Source organism: Chanodichthys erythropterus, chromosome 19 (genome assembly GCF_024489055.1).
Source record: "Chanodichthys erythropterus isolate Z2021 chromosome 19, ASM2448905v1, whole genome shotgun sequence".
Classification (NCBI taxonomy): Eukaryota; Metazoa; Chordata; class Actinopteri; order Cypriniformes; family Xenocyprididae; genus Chanodichthys; species Chanodichthys erythropterus.
Genome location: NC_090239.1, coordinates 14,564,395 through 14,585,229, shown reverse-complemented (window position 1 = coordinate 14,585,229; position 20,835 = coordinate 14,564,395). Strand labels below are relative to the sequence as shown.

The 20,835-nt window shown below is 37.1% G+C and overlaps 1 protein-coding gene across 4 annotated transcripts in view; it reads right to left on the bottom strand.

The window, feature by feature from the left end:
* Positions 1-20,835, bottom strand: part of zeb1b (zinc finger E-box binding homeobox 1b) — a 69,751-nt gene that overhangs the window by 19,764 nt on the left and 29,152 nt on the right. Inside the window, exon 1 of one of the 4 annotated variants that reach the window (XM_067370233.1) lies at positions 444-470. The exons of the other annotated variants lie outside the window; for them this stretch is intronic. The gene's annotated coding sequence lies outside the window, so the exon portion shown is untranslated. Of the gene's footprint in view, positions 1-443; positions 471-20,835 lie in introns of those variants that run through there. 4 annotated transcript variants of the gene reach the window in all.

The following is a 20,835-nucleotide window of genomic DNA, read 5'->3' as shown; positions in this document are numbered from 1 at the left end:
TGCAGCTAAAAAGAAAGACAGTTTTAAACCCAGTAACAGGAAACATGTCTTGGATGATAGGGTTTGTGGCCACCTGAGGAATCTGTATTACTGTTATGGTTCTCTCAAAAATTGAAAATTCTGTCATTATTTACTAACCCTCATGTTAGTCTTTCTTTTGAGGAACAAATGAAGATAAATGTATTTTTTTGATTTTTGTCCATGGTCAATGGGGTCCAAACAGTTGAAACGTTCGTCAAAATATCTTCTTTTATATTCCTCAGAAGAAAGAATGTATTTGGAGTGACATGAGGGTAAGTCAATTATGCAAGAATTCTCATTCAAAAAAACAAACAAACAAACAAAAGAAAACATGCAATTATTCCAATACAGATATTTACACATGACACAAAAGACTAGCAGTGATTATCATTGTAATATGTGTGAATCATTGTTGACCATACACAGCAGGTGTGTACTTTTTGGAGGTAAAGAAATAGGTGTGCAGAAGAGCCTACTTCTCCGTCCTCCTCCTCTCTCTCTCTCTCTCTCTCTCTCTCCATTTCGCTCGCTGTTCTCGCTCTCCGTCATTCTTCTTTTCCACTCATCTAAGTACCTCTCTCCGGCCAAATCAATTTTCCTTTGAGAGGAGCAAAGTCAGCAGAGGGGCTGGCCGTAGATTCACACACACACACACACACACACAATATCTCTTCTGCTGGGCTTATCTGGCACATTTACATTCAGCTGATTTTGTGCTTTTTGTTGCACTCTTTAACCAACTCTCTCTCTCGTTCTTCCTCTCACACTCTCAATCTTCTTTTATTTCTCTGGCCTGTACATTCATTCTCCACCTGTTCTGGGCATGTACAAACCGCTTAACCTCTTTCTTTCTCTCTATCTCACACTCCATCTTTAGTTTTAAGGTCATGGATCATAGCAAAGACCTGTGGCGTGTCTATATATGTACCTGAAAGTAGAGTCTCGACATGGCTGAAAAATGCTGTCTATCGCAAAACGAAAAAAATCACACAATCATAAAGATAGACCCATCGCTCACTAGCCACAAGTTCTGTCAAACCTATCCGAGTGATGCACGGATCACCACAACAGTCAATTCGGTGTACTGTGAAGGAGATGCTACCAATCCCATCAGGCAGTTCAGCCAAGGGAAGCAAATGGTGTGGCTAGTCAGCAGAAGACAGAAGTAAAGGGACAGCAGAGAGTGTGTGAGCTCAATGTGAATGATCCATGACAAACAGCCACGAGCCTTGTTCCGCCGTTCCACATGAGAGATTTCATTACAGCCTTCAGGAGGTACACACAGGAAAAGTGACTAAACAAACGCTTTACCGAGAAAGGAATAGCTCACATTATGCTGGAGCTGTAAACTAACATTGTGTGAAGGCACGGGAAGAACAAACTGCACTATATAAAAAACACATAAAAGACAGCATAAAACATTTAACATCTGTACCTTAAAATAGGTCAGTGTACAAAAAATAAATAAATAAATTCTATCACAGGAATAAATTACATTTTAAAAGATATTAACAGAGAAAACAGTTTAAATAGTAATACTATTTGACAATATTACTGTTTTAACTGAATCCAGCCTTGGTGAGCATAAGAGACTTCTTTCAAAAACATTAACCCTTAACTAACCACAAACTTTTGAACTAGTGTATATGGGTTGTACAAATTTAAATATACAACTGCCTTTATATTTTAGGAAGAGGGTTCCTCACAAGGCAATCAACATATTTTGATGACCAACATATTTGTCAAAACCCTGTTATAGAGAAAGAACAGGAAATGATGGCAGAAAGAGATATTGAACTACAGCTCGTTGTATTTTTAGCATGTGCGCTAACCACCAGGCCAAGGCTCTACTATTACTCAGTTATATAAATGCTTGCTAAATGTTCTTCCTATGGTATCTCTCAAAATATCACATACACTTGTCCAAATACAAACATTGACATTCCACCGAAACCTTCAACGGTCTTTGCACGTGTTGTCGGCATGCACGGCACTATGAATATGTCAAGTCAGCCTATGAAACCATTAGCCTAATGAGTCTACATTCCTACTGGTCAATCAGTTTCCCAGCTATGCCTCATCTATGGATTTTACAATCAGCCTAGCGAGGTGATATGTTGACTGGGCAAAAACTGGACTCCAATCTGCTACTCTGTACCTGTATGATAAAGCCTGTATCACAGAACTCCAGGCGATTCTCCGAAGCAAACATGTTCGAGACCACTTAATGCCCCCTAGGGCACTGCAGTGACATCAGTCAAGGCACACCGATAAATGCCTATTAAAGAGTTCCCTAAATGAGTACACATACACAACTCAACTGCTTGTTAGCAGTTCAGTGCATCAAATATGGAGACTTTAAATAATAAATTGAACTTTCTTCCATCTAAACTCCAGCTCAGATAAAAGACACATGAGACTCTGAGGCAGACAAGAGATATTGATTTGTCATTTAGGAAGGTGAGCTGCAGGTTTCCCATGAGTCTTTGCCACTAAGAACATTCTCATCTGCTGCTTGACCTCTCAATCTCTTTGTAGAGGTTATTCAAGCAGAGGCATGACGTGATTTAGACAAATAGGTCGTGTTACTGGTTCAAAATTAACAGAAAATCTAGCAATGCACTGATATTAATATTCAAGATTAATTTTAATTTATTTAATTTATTTTATTTTATGAATATTATTATTTTTATAAATAAATAAAATATAAATAAATGTATAAAAAAATAATTTATAAAAAAATAAAAAAATATTGTATTATATATTATAAAATAAAATAAAATATTTTTTCTCTAAATAAATGAAAAAAATAAAACTAAAATCAGTCATTTTAAATGCTACACGTAAATTTAGGCATCAAAACATTATAATCTACAATATGCTGAATTTTGAGATTTGCTTATTATAAAATTTTACAGTGTTACAAAATTCAAACAGTTTTAAAGATTAACTTTAAGGTAGCATAAGATGAAGGCAAAGTTAATCTAATTGTAAAAAACGGTATATATATCCCCTACATATATACATTTACACAAACACACACACACACACATATATATATATATATATATATATATATATATATACATATACATATACAGCTATGGAAAAATTAAGAGACCAATCCAAGTTCAGAAATCAATGTTAAGTGGTCTTTTAATTTTTTCCATAGCTGTATATATATATATATAAAACCTCACTCCCACAGCACCAATGTAACCCCTCCGGTCCTACTCTCCGGCATGAGAGGCGGGCACACTAACAAGGATGCTAAAGAACATAGCGTCAGATGCTAGTGCGCCTCTTGAGGCCAGGAGAGTGAGGGTTACTCGCATAGCTCTAACGCTCTTACTAGCTGGCATATACATGTACACATACACTATATAAATCTTACCAACCCCAAATTTTTGAATGCTATCTCTCTAATACAGTATGGTACTGATATATTGTGCATCCCTACTAATGTCTTGAAAACTTAAATTATCCAACCGTTGCATAGTTTGCTATTCTAAGATACATAGAATTAGTCAGTAAGAATCAAATGTGCTAAGAGAACAAACAGTGCGTTAAATCTTTCAGGAGTGTCTCTTTTCTGGAACACTCTCTGCAGAACATATTAATCATTGTGGCCTGTGGTGTAAGAAAACAATCGCTGGGGCACACTGATACCTCGCTCAGGATTCTGTTCATGGGATTTATCACCAATGAAGGGATCTTGAGGGGGGCACAAGAGCAGTAAATTACAGCATGCTTTCCTCTTCACAGCGACAGCCACGTTTACCTCCCAGAGTTCTGAGCTTTGCATTGCTGGTCTTTTTCACTTTGTATGGAAAGTAATTGCTTGTATACCTGTAAGTCTGCCCGAACCAACATATGACAGCACGAGGTGGATGATCTCGACAAAAAAACCCTTAATGGCCTATAATTGGGTTTCCATTGCAAACACTGTTGTCTTTAGGGCTTTTGAACGTGTTTTTTTCCAAAGCTATCTTTGGGGCAAGAGAATGGGTGTTTGTTTTAGAAGGAGGCTACAGTAAGAATGGATAGTTGGGTTTTCTGCACTCGTTTGTTCATCCAGGAGTGAGAGTGCTTCTAGTTCGCTCCTCCAACCCTGGTGAGAGAAGCTATGCGCGGAATGTCCAATCATAACACTCTCCCTGAGTGGCTGGACCATAACGACAGATCGCTGTGTTGGCTTTTTTTTTAACCTTCATTACAACAGGAACATACTACACTGTCGCTTTTCAGCTGCGAAGACTAATTAGTGGTGAATGTTACTGTTGCTCACTCTAGCTTTAGCGATTTAAACAAACCTCTAAGTATTAAAAACGTTTGTGCGCAACTAGTCTCTCACCATTTGTAATATGGACTTGAATGATTCCTCAAATCATGCATTTTAATGAGGATAGGTGTGCTGTTACTTTGATTTAACAGACAATTCTTGTCTGGTGGATTATTAAACTCATTAAAATGTACTTTAAAGGGTGGACCCAAGATCTGATTTGGGCCAGTATAAGCAACCTACTAGCACCCACCCAGAGCACCCTAGCAACACCTTAACACCCAACTAAGAATACCAAGCAACCTCATAGCAAAGCCTTAGAAACCACATCTATAACACCTTAGCAAGGATACCCTAATAACCTCATAGCAATGCCTTAGCAACCAGCCAAAACAATAGAGCAATCACCTAGCAATGCCTGAGCACCCACGAGAAGACTTTATCAACTGCATAGCAACATCTTAACATAGCAATGTCTTACCACCCACCAAAACACACTAGTAAATGCATAGCAACTCCTTAGCAACCACATAGAACACCCTAGAAACACTTTAGAAACTGAAAAGCAACAGAATAGCAACACCTTAGCAACCAAATAGTGAAAATCTAGTAAGCCCTGTACAAGCCATTTTGTAATACCACTACCAGTGAAGAGGATGATGGGAAATCAGATCTTCTTAGTGAATAGATGCTGATGGATGTTCCTATCAATAACTGTAAAAATTGTAAAGTAGCAGCTCTAATGACTGTACGACGCATAGCTGATTTGTCATAGTTTGATGTATGTATCCACACAGAAGCAGCGCTGAAGGAATGAAGACACACCCTGCGCTTGAACTGAGCTATATATAAACCAAAGCTTCAATACACACAAACACACACTTATCTTGAGCTAGAGGTGTTCGAAAACTGAAAAATAACGATGCAGAACTGGAAAAGTGCAGTAAACCCATCTGGACCATACATGCTCTGACTGACTTGCAATCCTTTATTACACACAAACTTTTTTTTCACTGTCAAATACACACACACTGTGTCACAGGCTTTAAACCACATCCCCACCCAGCATTCTTTTCTCTCGCACACACTCTAACCACAACAAGACAGAGCCATTACATCAAACAAAAGCTTGTCACCGCACACATCTCTGTGCGTCTGGGGAGTGTGCAAACCCACTCCTGAGAAAGACTCGGATTCCACATGCGGCCTGTATCATTATGTTTCTGTTCTCAGTTTTCACAGGCTGTGCTTTGGGCTGCATGCTTTGCTCTGGGCTGTAGGGGGCAACCTGTTCCCTAGGAGACATCACAGAGGCAACAGAGGCAGATGGAACACAGCATGGCCCAATTTGCAAAACATTTAGCATTCATGTGATCTGCATCTCCGTTCCTGATGTCAGAGAGGAAGAGAAATGGGAAAACTAGGGATGCACCGATATTAAAATTCTAGCTGAGATCAATAAGCTGATAATTAATTTCATGTCACAGCCTTAAAAAAAAAAAAAAATTAATCTAAAAATAAAAATCTAACAAAAAAAAAATCTGTAACATTTTGGCTATAAATAAATAAAACAAAACCAGTAATGTTAGGGATCAAATACTTAATTTAGTATGGAAAAATTGTTTGTTTTGAATTCTGAAATGAAAAACAAAAAAAAGTGGAAAGTAGAGTTCAAGGAGTTATACAGGTTCCCATATATATATATATATATATATATATATATATATATATATATATATATATATATATATATATATATATATATATATATTTTTAATCAAACCTCTTAAAATTATTTACTTTATATATATAAAAAAGATTTTAAGTTAATATTTAAATTATTTAATGCCACATTTACATGTTCACGGACGGTTTGATGTCGGTTATTAATATTATTACAGTTAATTATCATTAATTAATTATTATTGTTATGTTTTAACTCTTATTATAGAAATTAAGGCAGAAATGTATTACTGTTGTAAATTACAATTGCACTGACGGCATGAATATCTGATCATTTTATTTTACACTACATTACACTAAGTGACGATACTAATCTTTTATTAATATTACGATTATGTATGTCTATCTTATAAATATTAAACCACATACACATGTCTTTTATTAATATTATTACTTTTTATCGGCTATCTTGGTATGTCTATGTGGTTTATGTGCTCTTAAGGGAGCAGCGTACTTAAACACTTTCCTTCAAGTTAGAACTTCAAGACAGGAAAAGTAATCAAAACCCAGATAGAAACAAGAGTCTAAAATTAAATCTCCAATACTGACTACCAGCAGTGGCCAATAGGGTGCATCTCTATGGAAAGAAGATCAAGTCAAAGTGGTATATATTCAAACCTGTTTCCTGCTAGAGCACCACGGCTCAACCTATAGGCTACATCCGCGACCAGATGAAAAACCAGCTAACTGAAAATACAAAATATTCACACTCTTACATCTTATTCGCCTTGCTCTCTTGTGCTTTCCTTCCCACTTCCTGCCCTCTGGGAGTCAGTACACACATGTCATGGATGGCGGTGGCGCCACTTGCCCTGCTAAGAGCATCACTTCACAAGTGCATCATTATCCAGCCAATGCTAAGAAGCTAATTAGTCGCAGCAGGCTGTCTCTATTCATTGAGGAAGAGTACATGTCAAGCACAAACACTCTGCTAATGTATACTTAGCTTGACTGCAGATTCATATGAGTGATAAAAGTGTTAACATTGATGTGCTAAGAGAAGGAATGCAGTGAGGAATACATATATGTTAGTGTGTGTGTTTGAGCAAGGGTGACTTTGAGAATTCATGAGGTGTGTCTGGCCTTGAGAGTATGTGAGTGTATTTTGAGCTAATCTTGCTCAGCGCAACTGGGTTCTTCTAAATAAGGTCAGAGAGCGCGGTCATACCTGCGCTATGATAACAGACCGTGCAGCTTCACTTCGTCAGCTCTTACTTTAGTATGTTTACGTTTGAGGTAAGACCGACCCCATTCACAGGCATAATGGTCTCTCGTATATGTGGTGATTGACTAGGGACTAATTTAAACTCTAAGTGTTCGAGAGAAAGTTATACCGGTAAGTGCACTGTAAAAAATATTTTCATGATTTGTTATCATAACATTTTTTTCTTTTGTCAAATCAACAATTGATGTAGTTCAGATAACATAAACCAATCGCCTCCATAGTATTGACTCAAATTTCAAATTTCAAGGCAACCAGGTAACTTACTTTTTAAAGTTAAACCAACAATTCTTTTTTACAAGTCATGGCAGTACATTACCTGTTAGTAAAAGTATGGGCGGTATGTTGTGGCACTTGTGCATTATCAGATCCTGTTCTGTGTCTGTGCAGTGCTAGACTTTGTGTCTGTTCGTGTGTGTTTGTGCTTCACCGGTCTTTAGATATAAAGAGGAAACATCTGTTGTGCCTGCTGGGTAGTCAGTCAGTCTTGTACCTGCAGATACTGTTCACTAACCTGAACCTTCCTTCGTACAGTTTCACTACCTTTTCTCTCTCTCCTCCCACTCGTGCCTCAATAAGATCTGCCTCCCTTTATCCTCACACTCGTCTTCATAAGCAGATCAGACAGAGGTTCAATGCCGCCCATGGTCAGCACACTGGATTTAGACGCTACATAACACACTTTGTTTAGGGTGGGAAAGTCCCGTCGTCAAGGTAACCCTACCAAAATTAACACAAGAAAGCACCAAACTGTTGTATGAGAACACACAGACATGACCACACACCTGTGTCAACAGGAAATGGGGATTTCTCTCCCACTCAAATGCAACAGATGACATATATATATATATATATATATATATATATATATATATATATATATATATATATATATATATATATATATATATATATATAATTTCAGTCATCAATCCACAGTTTTTTTCTGCATTTGTTTTGGGGGAAAGTGTGAATAATTCTGTGAAATCAATCAATCAATAAATCCCTCTGAAAGAATCAATCAATCAATAATCCTTTTTAGTCACAAATGAGATGTTTTAAGTGGCTTCTCCTATATACCATTGAGAGCTAATGGAAACTTATTTATATATTCTCACATCTAACTGTACTCTGATTTGCCAACATCTTCAATCAAATGTTTAGATTTATAAACATTTCTCATCCAATTCTTTTAAAACCAAATGATCTGAGTTGCAATAGTCTTTTATAAAATCATTTAGAATTTTAGGGGGGAGGGGATTCTGAAACTAAGTTGATATTTCAGTTAAACATAATTGCGAACACTATTAATCCTCTTGAGCTATAAAAGCGCAACCCATTGAGCTATAAAAAGTTTCTCTGTGTACAAGCTTTCCTGTTTGGTGGTTTTTCCAGACATGTAATAGTGTCTGCTCACTCTCTTGGACACGAACACTGTCCAAAAGTTTTAATCTATGAAATGATCAATAAAAGAACGAGTGAATGAGCCAGTGGTTGTCTAGACGAAACATTGAACAGTCTGTCTGACCAAATTGAACAGTACAGATACACATATTTATGCACACATTCAAACCACCACACACAGTGTGACTCACAGACTTGAACAGTCATTTTAAGAGCATCTCTGTGTGTGTGTACATGCAGGGCATTTCCCAAACAGCACATCAGTTGAGTCAGAAAAAGACAAAGAAGACAGAATATTTTGTTATGAAGACAAGATAATCATGTTAAAACAATATAGTTCTGATCCTGAATGCTGATTGGTCAAGCTGATTGGTTAAGCTGATTGGTTCTAGGCTTCAACCATGATGTAGTGTTATTGTTGAACAACCTGAATTACGGAATTAAATTTGAATAAAATGAAAACTAAAAGACTTTCAATATTTTATTCACAATAGAACATGGATAACATAACAAATGTTTAAACTGAGAAATTTTACAATTTTATGCACAAAATGAGCTAATTTCAAATTTGATGCCTGCTACAGGTCTCAAAATAGTTGAGACGGGGGCATGTTTACCACGGTGTCGCCTCTCCTCTTCTTTTCAAAACAGCCCATCTTTACTTTTGAAAGACTCTGCCTCTCTAAGACATTCTTTTTATAGCTAACCATGTTACAGACCTGATATCAATTAACTTAATCAGTTGCTAGTTGCTAGAAAATTTCTTGATTTTTCAGCCATTTGTTGCCCCCGTGCCAACTTTTTTGAGACCTTTAGCAGGCATCAAATTTGAGATGAGCTCATTTAGTGGATAAAATTAGTGTAAAATTTCTCCATGTAAACATTTGTTATGTTATCTATGTTCTATTGTGAATAAAATATTAGCTCATGTGATTCGAAAGTATTTTAGTTTTATTTTTATTCCGGAATTTGTTGTATTATTTATATACTATTTTATATATATTTATTAGTTTTTTCATATTTTTATTTATCTTAAATGTTATTTTAGTTTTAAATTGAGTAATTTTAATACTTATACTTCAACTTTTTTTAGTTAGTTGCCAAGGCAACATTTCAAATATGCATTTACGTTTTTTTAAATTTAATTTAATTTTTATATTTAATTTTATTTCAGCTTTATTTCAATGACCATAGTTTAGTATATTAGTTAACAATAACCACACTGTTGTGATCCTATATATCTAAATAGCCACCAAATATAATGACAGCTATGATGAAATCAGTCAAATACAGCATTTTGATTGGCTAGTGCTTTTCTCTCTCTGTTGCTCTTATTAATGCAGCACATATAAGCTGAAAACACCTTAAACCGGATTAAACTGGTCTGTGGTCCAGACCGACAGGAGGCCCACTTGCAGTCTCAGCTGTTGGATTGTGGGAACAGGTGAAGTGTGCTGCAAGGATGACTATTCTTGTTAATGGGGCGTTGGGGATGGGGGAGGGGAAAACAGATAAGCGGTCCCTCTTTTCCGACCTAAAATAGTCAAAATACCATAATTCAGTGGCATTTGATCTGTGAGAGATTGGGCTGTGAGTATATACAGCGGTTAAGAAAAAAACAAAAACTTAATGACTTGAAAAGACAACGCATCGCTGTCAAAGTCCATATTCATCTGGACAGAGAGTTTGCCCGAGGCAGATCCTGTCACACATGGTCAGAGAAAGGAAGACTGAGAGAGAGGGGGCTGCTCAGACTCTTGTATTTAAAGGTCAGGTCTCATAAAGCTGATCATTCAGACAGCCTGACACTTACAGAGGTGAAGAGATGCCACAGGCGTACACACACATTCACAACACTCCCACTGGAGGCAGAGGGATGAGTCAACAAAACAACCCCAGAAACTCTCCCACGTCACATTCAGAAAAAGCACAGATCTGCAAATTTCACTCTCTGTTTGCTTCATAGACCCATGCAACTCGTTCTCTGGTGACTGTAAAGACAAATAATTTACACATTTCATAATGCCGAAATAAACATAATACAATGCAAGTGAGACATACAGAAAGTTGATTGAAATTAACACAATATTGTAAAAACAAATTGTAATCAGAAGTTAAAGGGATAGTTCACCTAAAAATTAAAGTTATCCGACAATTTACTCACCCACAAGCCAGTTTATATTACTTTCTTCTTTCAGCCGAACACAATCAGAGTTATATTAAAAAAATATCCTTGCTCTTCCAAGCTTTATAATGGGAGTGAATTTTTTTTGAAGCCCCAAAAAAGTGTATCCATGATCCATCCATCATAATAGTAATCCATACAGCTCCAGTGGGTTAATAAATTCCTGCTGAAGCGAAGCAATGCGTTTTGTAAAAAAAAATATCCATATTTATAACTTCATAAACTGAAATCGCTAGTTTCCAGTCACTCTTCGACCAGGACTCGTGACCATTACAGGAAGCCAGTTATTACAGTTTATAAAGTTATGAATATGGATATTTTTCTTACAAAAATGCACAACTTCACTGTTGTTCACTTTTTTGGGCTTCAAAAATATGGTACCATTCACTCCCATTATAAAGCTTGGAATAGCCAGGATATTTTTGCTCCAATTGTGTTCGGCTGAAAGTCATATAATGGCTTGAGAGTGAGTAAATTATGGGATCATTTTCATTTTTGGGTAAATTATCCCTTTAATCTGTTGGCAAGGAACAATTTTGGACACAATTATTGGCTGTTGCTAATAATTTGAAGATGGACAAATAACAGTTGGTTAATTGGTGCGAGGTTTTGCTAAATGTAACATTAACATCCCAAATCAGAACTTAATGGATTCATCTCAATTTGCTTACTTCCAAAGAACATGCACGTCACTTTATATATTTACACTACTGAGAAGACTAAGAAATTAATACTTTTATTCAGCAAAGACACTGACTGATAAAAAGTGACAAACAAAAAAACCTTAATTACAAATGTAATCTCAAAGATTCTTTGAGCTCTGTTATTGTCTGACAAAGCCCCAGAACGGTGTCTTGTTCCCAGGCAGTGAGGTGGGGCTGAGCCCCCCGTCTCTTGGAGCTCACTGATCCATCCAGTGCTGCTCCATTACACACTACTAAACGGGCAGGACAGCAATCACTTACACAATCACGGTCAGCCGAGATATATCTAACCTAACCAGCCATGAGAGAGTGTAAGAGTGTGCGAGCTGAGACACACGAGGAGAAGAGGAAAAAAAGTGACTGGATGTCGGTGTAGTCACTAATTACAAGAAGTGACAAGGATCAGTTGTCCTGTTTTTACTTTGATCTCCGATCACAAGATTTTAACAGCCTCCCTACTGATACACACACAGAGCACTATTTACAGCCAACATGAAACAACATCCTCAACCCATTTTATTTCACTAATATGACATACTCTACTGTATATCGAAGTGAAACATGATATTCAACAAGCAAAAATGTGGTGCAGATCTGGCTTCTATCCAACAGCTAAAGATTGGATTGCGAAAAGTGGGCGTTAGAATTAAGAATAAAGCCAGGTGGTTGGGGGCGGAGCAATATGCATGAAAGATTACAAACATTTTTCTCTTTGGAATAGCTTTGAATGATGAATAGCGAATAATAAGATCAGGAATGTGTACAAAGATAGTAAATAGGGTCTTTTACGGTAAAACAGATAAAATGGCTGACCGGACAGATAGATGATGTCACCAGGGACAGATATATTGACATATTGAAGCATCTCTTTGTCTGTGACTTGTGTGCGTGTGTGTGTGTCAGAGAGAAAGAGAAAGATGTACACTGACAGAAATCAATGTGCACACTGACAAATCGCTCAATGTAAAACAACACAGATCTCTAATTTCCTCTCACCTTTACTAATGGGATCTCTGACCTAGACAAGTGCACACACAACACGTTCATTATTTGCTTTAATACGACACAGAGCTTAATGTTGTTCTATAGAACTATAAGAGCATTTGAGAGGAGCATTTGTATTGAACTCTCCACACTGACCTAATTCTATTAGTCAATGTGACCCTGAACACAACCTTTCCTGTGATAGTTCCCAATATACACAAACACATGCACACTTTTAAAAGATACATTTTAAGACAAGTTTAACACACATTTGTGTGCGTTTGTCCTTTAAACTTTGCGGATCCTTTGACACTTCAGGAAACTCACATATGCAGCTTTTAATAAACACAATGGGAGGGTGTGACGCAATGCTGTGCTGAGAAGTGTGTGTGTTAAGTGACTGATAGACAGTTTGTCCCTGATTCCCTCTTAAGTGCAAAAGGGGGAAAAGCAAAAGAAAACAGAGGAAAGGAGAGGACTGAATGCTTTGAAGCAGACCCAAAGGCAGTTTTGGTTTTGTTGCCACACTTCAGAGATAAAACAAACAGAAACATCTGTAAACGCTTTTTTTGTCTTGTTTTCTATTATACAACAGTTTTGGTCCTCTAATCTGATTGGCTGAGCAGTGTTCCAAAAATGCCGATATTTAGTATAACAGCATGTTTCACTGTTTGCAGGATTTGTCAGCAACAAAAAACTGTTAATTCTGTTTCTGAACTACTTTCGTTGGCGGACCGAAAATGCTCACAATAACTAAATTTTGTGTCTTCTCTGTTTTAAACTAAATTAGACAATCACTCCTTTTACACTCAAGGCACTACGTAATAATGGTGAGTGACGAGTTTCCAAGTTGTAAAACTCATTCACGTCTTTTGGCGAAATTCGTAATTAAAAGTTCAAAATGTGTAAATTTATAGGAACTCATTTGACAGCTGTGACTGTCATCAGCAACTTCTACGTATTAGTTGAGCTTCTTTTAACTCGAGCGGCGTGTTATGTGTGAGACGCTGCCAAAAAAGACGCAAGAAGTGCAAGGGTCAAAGACTTCCGGCACATGCCTACAAAAATGTGTTCTGTTAATGAACACTTAGTTCCTGAATATTTTTATAGAGGTGCATTAATATTGTGATCAAGATTCCAACAACCATTCATTTTAGTGTTATAACAACTGCCACCAAAAATAAATAAATAACTTTAAGGATGTGAAAAGCTTAGAGAAAAAATCTCTAAGTTGTCATCTCATAATTACAGTCATTCAAGATGTGAATGCAGCACAAATCTATAAACATTGTCTAAACCCAGAGTCAAAAACACAGAGTAAAAAAGCATGAGCCCTCCATAAGCACGAAGAACATCATCAATAAAGAGTTCAAAGAGACGCATCGTTTGCCTTTTAATTATTTGATGAAATGAAAAGGAAACAGGAAGCGTGCGTATATGCAGATGAGTGGCGCGGTGTTGTGGACATGTTATTTGTCAGGAATGTGAAGCACGCTCTCACTCTCATTGGGCTAATGGCATTTGATTTTTGTAGCTAGGCAACACTCCCATGCGTGACATTTACCTGCCAGACCAAATAACCAAATACAAAACATTCACATACACACACGCATTAACGCATGCAGATGTGCACAAAAGCAAGAGGAAAACATGCAGAATGGTCTTTGTTCATTCAGATGTTGTTGATCTGCATGAGGGCCTTCGTCATCATCGGTGTAGCAAAAAGACCAAGGTGTACGAAAATACACCGATCATCTGCTGATCTTCATCGCACGCCTACACACACACACCCACACACTAATAACACCACATACACAACAACAGCCAGTGGTCAAACAGGCTAATTGCTCTCTCAAATGATCACATTTGTTAATGCTTTCACTCTCTCACACAATTAGAGTGCAATAATAATACCAAAAACAACAGAGCTCTAAACATCCTCTTAATCTGAGACAAACAAACAGCACGCCAGATAAACAACAGAGATTAGAGATTACAATCATCTGATTGTCGTCTCTACACACACACACACACACACACACACACACACACACACTCACCTGTGGGTTTGCAGCAACAATCAGGCACAGTCTGTGGCTGAATGTAATGATTATTACTCTAAGACATGATCTCTGGACTATAGGCCTGCATTATAAGCATGTACTTTCTAAGCCATAACGTGTGCGTGTGTGTGTGTGTGTGTGTGTGTGTGAGAGAGAGAGAGAGAGAGAGAGAGAGAGAGAGAGAGAGCTTTACAACAAGGCTTAAATGCTCTACTGCACAAGGCTTGGGGGAAAAGTTGCCCCTCCTGGCACCCTCTTTTAACCCCTAATTCTCCTTTCAGACACAAAGTGAGCACAATCAACCCAGACATTCAGTTAACAAAGTATTTCCCTCTGAAAACACTTCTGGCCCAAACACTTCTATCTATACAGGAGCAATGCAACACATTTCTCTGTGCACACTGGATGTGAAACTGCTACTCAATGTGACAATAACAGCCAATTAGAAAATATTTGATATTTAAAGGGTTAGTTCACCCAAAAATGACATTTCTATCTTTAATTACTCACTCTCATGTCGTTCCATCCATACCTGTTAGACCTTTGTTCATCTTCAGAACATCTTCAGAACACAAATTAAGATATTTTTTATGAAATCCAGAATAGAGGAAATTAGTAAAATTATCTCGTTTTTTTTACAAGATGTAATATAAGTCTAAGGTGTCCCCTGAATGTGTCTGTGAAGTTTCAGCTCAAAATTATTATTTTTTTTAACTGCCAATTTTGGGGCATAATTAGAAATGCGCCGATTCAGGCTGCGGCCCCTTTAATTGCTCGCGCTTTCCACCCCCTCCCGAGCTCTCGACTCTATCATTGCATAAACAAAGTTCACACAGCTAATATAACTAATAATCAAAATGGATCTTTACAAAGTGTTCGTCATGCATGCTGCATGCATACATTGGATTATGTGAGTATTGTATTTATTTGGATGTTTACATTTGATATTGAATGAGTTTGAGGCTATGCTCCGTGGCTAACGGCGAGTGCTACACTGTTGGAGAGATTTATAAAGAATGAAGTTGTTTATGCATTATAAAGACTGCAAGTGTTGTAATAATGAAAATAATGACGGCTCTTGTCTCCGTGAATACAGTAAGAAACGATGGTAACCACATTTAACAGTACATTAGCAACATGCTAACGAAACATTTATAAAGACAATTTACAAATATCACAAAAAATGCAAAAACAAAACAAAAGCACAATGTTCAGCACTTCCAGGTTCTATGTCAGAACAGCGACTCAGTATTGGTCAACGCTGTTCACATGAGCAGCACAACATATGCATGTGATGTTTACACAAGAGCCAGCCAATAATGAGCCGCCGTTATGACGTAGAACCTGGGAGCGCTGAACGTAAACAGCATAGGAGAATGATGGGAGAGAAGAAATTGTTGAATAAAGTCGCCCAAAAAGTATTCTCGTCGCTTTATAACATTAAGGTTGAACCACTGTAGTCATGTTGGCTATTTTAATACCTTTCTGGACCTTGAATGTGGTAATTACATTGCTTTCTATGGGGGATAAAAAAACTCTCGGATTTCATCAAAAGTATCTTAATTTGTGTTCCGAAGACGAATGAAGGTCTTACGGGTTTGGAACGACATGAGGGTGAGTAATTAATAACAGAAATTAAATTTTTGGGTGAGCTAACCCTGGAGTGGGCGGGGCTACTGATAAATTGATCTGTTGCTTGTCGCTTATTATGGCAAGGTAAGACAAAAAAAACAAAATCAAAACATGGTGTTACGCCATACTTTCAAATGTATGAAGGTCATTGCATTACAAGCAAAATATCAAAATAGCATGTATTTTAATAATAAAAAAAACTACAACATAGTGAATCATACATTGTACTTAACATGTTTATTCCGACACTTGAGTCAGATCTGGGAAAAGTTCTATTTGCACAAGCCACTTAAGTTAAATATTTTATTTATTTTATTTATTATTTTTATTTAAGTAATGTGATGAAATTCATACATTTTTAAATGTGGCTAAAAAACTATTGTGACCACTGCACTGAGTGACTCAAACATGTACCAACACATTAACACAATAACAGAAGTTTAGACATACTGAAAAACACTCTGGACAGAATTAACTCGACAGGTGTGTGTTCTTGTATGTGTGTGATTTGTTCATTCAGCTGAATTCATTCCCCAATGAGTCTCCACTGGCCAGGGCCACGTCATACGAGAACTGTTGTTTTGACGTCTTTTCCTGTGCCATTTTACAGTCCTTCCCCCTTCCTTTTTCTATCTTTAACAACATCTTTTCCTTATTTAAAAAGAAATCAAACGGAAACTGAACAAATGGAAGTTATCAGAACACACACTAGAGCACTATGTGTGTGTAAACCAGGTGTGCTCCAGACCTCTCCTCAATCCTCCCTGAGTCTGGCTCTCATCCTCCTCTTATATCTCCAGACAGCTTTATTAAGTCGGCCCAGAATCCATGATAAAGAAAAACTGTGACGTCTCTGAGCTTGCAGGAATATCTGGTGCTACTAGATGATTTATAATGAGTCAGTACCATAAATTCCCCTGACTTCTAATTATAGCTTTGTCTCAAAACCTGCTGTGCTGCCTATCTAGGCAGAATGGGTATGTTTTGAGAGACAGCCTGTACAACATCTTAAGCTACTGGTATCATAAGAAGTTTCTGTGATTTGTGTCTGTAACTGCCGAGCTTGAGTTTGAGTTCAACTGGCGCTAATGAACCCGGTCAGTTCTGCCATGATTTCCCAAGACATGTTAACAAGAAAGTGACACATTTCCCATAACTGAAAGGACTAAAAGGGATGTTTCACTGGGGGAAAAAAGAAGAGTATAATGTTTGTGCTGGAGGGTATATCCTCCAGGTCTCTGAAGAGGAAGAAAAAGAAAAGGAGAAGTGAAAAAAGTAAAGAGCTTGTTGACATTGGGCCCATATTTAACCGCCTACACACCAGTCTGTGCTTTGATGTAGCAGGAGAAATTAAAAAAGGGTGGAACAGAGAACTGAAAGAGAGGGAAAGAAAGGACCATGAAAAAGAACAGAGAGACAAGGAAAGAAAAACACACCAAAGTCATCAACATCTCAGTTTCAAAGTGAGAGAGAGAGAGAGAGAGAGAGGAGAGCGAGTGAGGTCAGGCTACCATGTTAGCGGCTGAGCATCTCAAGCAAGAAGATGTCTTTGGCTTTTAGCATTGTGAGATGTGGTGTTTGCTAAACATCACTATTACTATTGCTTCATGTAAGATCATGTAAACGCCTTAAACTTGGTCCTTTTTCAGGTAAACAGACTGTTTAAGAACCAAAATCTTGTGCGCATGTCTGTTTGGACTGGAAAAAAACAATGAGGAAAAGAAAAAACATTAAAAGGTTTATGATAAGCTGATTTTGGATCATTAATTATTAATACCTCAAATCCTGCACCTTGCTGAGAAGTGTTCTACTACCTTTTTAAAGCAATCATCATACATACGTGGTGGATGATTACATAATTAATTACATATAATAGTTACTAGAACAATAGTGACATTAGCGGCAGCCTACCAACTATCCATATAACCTTAGAAATATCCTAGCCATTATTCATCAGAAAAAAATAGGATGCCTATGGTTTTATGTTTGCACCAAACAAATTCACCTCAATTAGCTAATGCAACTGCAACAACTGCATTTTACTATAGTTGCATAAACTAACATTAAAAAAGTTTGGGGTCAGTACGTTTGTTTAAAAGAAATTAATACTTTTAGTCAGCAAGGACACATTAAATTGCTCAAAAGTGACAGTAAAGACGTTTATAATTCTACACTAGATTTCTATTTAAAAAATCATGGTTTCCACAAAAAAAAAAGCATCTCTTTTCAACATCTATAGTAAGAAGTAATTTTTTTTAGCAAATTAGAATGATTTCTGAAGGATCATGTGACACTGAAGACTGGAGTAATGACTGCTGAAAATCAGCTTTGCCATCATAAATTTCAAAGTATATTAAAATAGAAGGAGTGATTTTAAAATGTAAAAATATTTCACAACATTATTGTTTTTACTATATTTTTGATCAATAAATGCAGTCAGCATAAAAGACTTCTTTCAAAAACATAAAAAAAAAAAAAAAACCTTACTGACCCTAAACTTTTGAACAATACTGTAAAGTCACACATTTCAATAGAGAAATGCTTTTCTAACTTTTAAAATCACATTATCTGTTTTCTAAGCAAAGAATTTGCCTCAGGTTAAGACTAGCATGAAATGTTGTTTCAAGCAGTGAACACATCTTATTATTCGGAGCTCCAGATATAGAAGAAGAGAACAGAGAATCCAATGTCTGACTTTATTTAGCTTAACTTTCTTTCACACCGTCCCTCTCACACACACAGTTCATACTATCCACATCCTCTCTTCTCGTGACACTGCCACAATGGCTGAATTCCCACCAGCCCTTATCAGAGGTAATGCACTTCCTGGGTCGTGACCTTGGCAGGAAAAACCTCAACTTCCTGTTGAACTCGCCACGACCCAATACGCTTTTTCTTTTGAGTTTTCCATGACGTGATGCTCCCCAGCCGTTCAAAAGAGTGGCGCACTTTCACCCCCCAAACTCTCTCACGCTTTACTACTAAATGGCAGCTTAAATTGTAAGCAAGATTAATCTGGAAAAGGTCCACAGTCTCAATCTAAATCTGATAACTAAGCATTTTAAGAAAAATCAGAACTAATCTGAGTATTTCAATGAGTTCTATTAGTTATTCAAGGCTGATCTGTGCAAGTGTTGCAAAAATGTTACCCTCTATATGGCACATACACTCTCTTAAGGGCAACTCACACTTGTGCAGCTGAAAGTTATTAATTTTTTATGAGAGTTGGTGATTTGAGGTGACATGAGTGACAGGAAGGATGCGATAAAGTTGAGCTTGAGTTCAATTTTATGCAAATGTGGCGACAACCAATGGGGAGTTCAGACAGTGAGGCCTGTGATTTCCCAGCTGATACATTTAGATACAGTATTTAAACAGGAACACTATTAAAGCCGACTTGGCAACCTCCAGCATCTCTTTACTCACATGCAAGCGCCCAAACACACCAGCTACTTCCGATAATAGCATTTTACTTTGCTTGAGTGTAAACATTCCACAATGTCCAACATCAGAAGAGGAGATGGATGATTCACTACTATAACCAAACACGCACACAGACACTCAGTGTCTGTTCACTGAGGTTACATCAATGCAACTCTCAAATCTACACATGACATTCAGACTTCAAGGATGTTGATGCACTCCTGAAGGGATGACAGATTTTTGATTGCTGGGTGAACTATCCCTTTAAATTTCTTACTCACACATATTGTTTTAGACTGTTCTATTGCTTTTTTTGTTTTTCTCAAACTGACCTAATTATATTTTTTATCCCCTAACATTTACATAAACCTTTATGCATTTTCAGATTTTCATTAAGACATTACATTTATTAAGCCTGGTTGGTCTTCACAATGTGGGCAAAACCTGAGCCACACACACACACACACACACACACACACCTGTGGCCTGAAGCTAGATATTCATATAAACCATAAAAGCTCTTTCAGGATCTAAATAACCTCCGGACCCTGACTTAATCTGTCTAAACTCAAAATATCACGCTGCCAGCCAACGGCAAAAACGACTGTGGTTCTGTCCTGATTTCCTACTGTAAATCCCAATGCTAGCATGCTAAAATCCCTTCACTGCTCCACGACAGAGATCAAAACATCTGACATATGACAGTTAAAGTCTAGAGCAGTATGAACCAGAGGGAATGAAGTGAACACAAGCACATGACAAGTGCAAAAAGAGAGATAAATGTCAAAAGAGGAACTGAAGAATCATGTCATCAAAGAGAGAAAGAGAGATGCTAACTTAGCATGCATATTACTAGCATATTGGCTGTTTATTAGTACTTATAAAGCACATATTAATGCCTTATTCTGCATGACCATATTCTACATCTCTTAATCCTACCCAATACCTAAACTTAACAATACTTTACAAACTATTAATAATCAGTAATTGGGCGTTTATTGAGGCAAATGTCGTAGTTAGGCTAGTTAATAGTGAGAATTGGACGCTAATCTAAAGTGTGACCTTTATCAAGGTTTGAATTCTTAGTTTTGGTCCAATTAATTTTCCATCTATGATTATGTTTGTTCTTAAAGTAAAACTACAACATAATCATAAAGTGAAATCTAGAATAT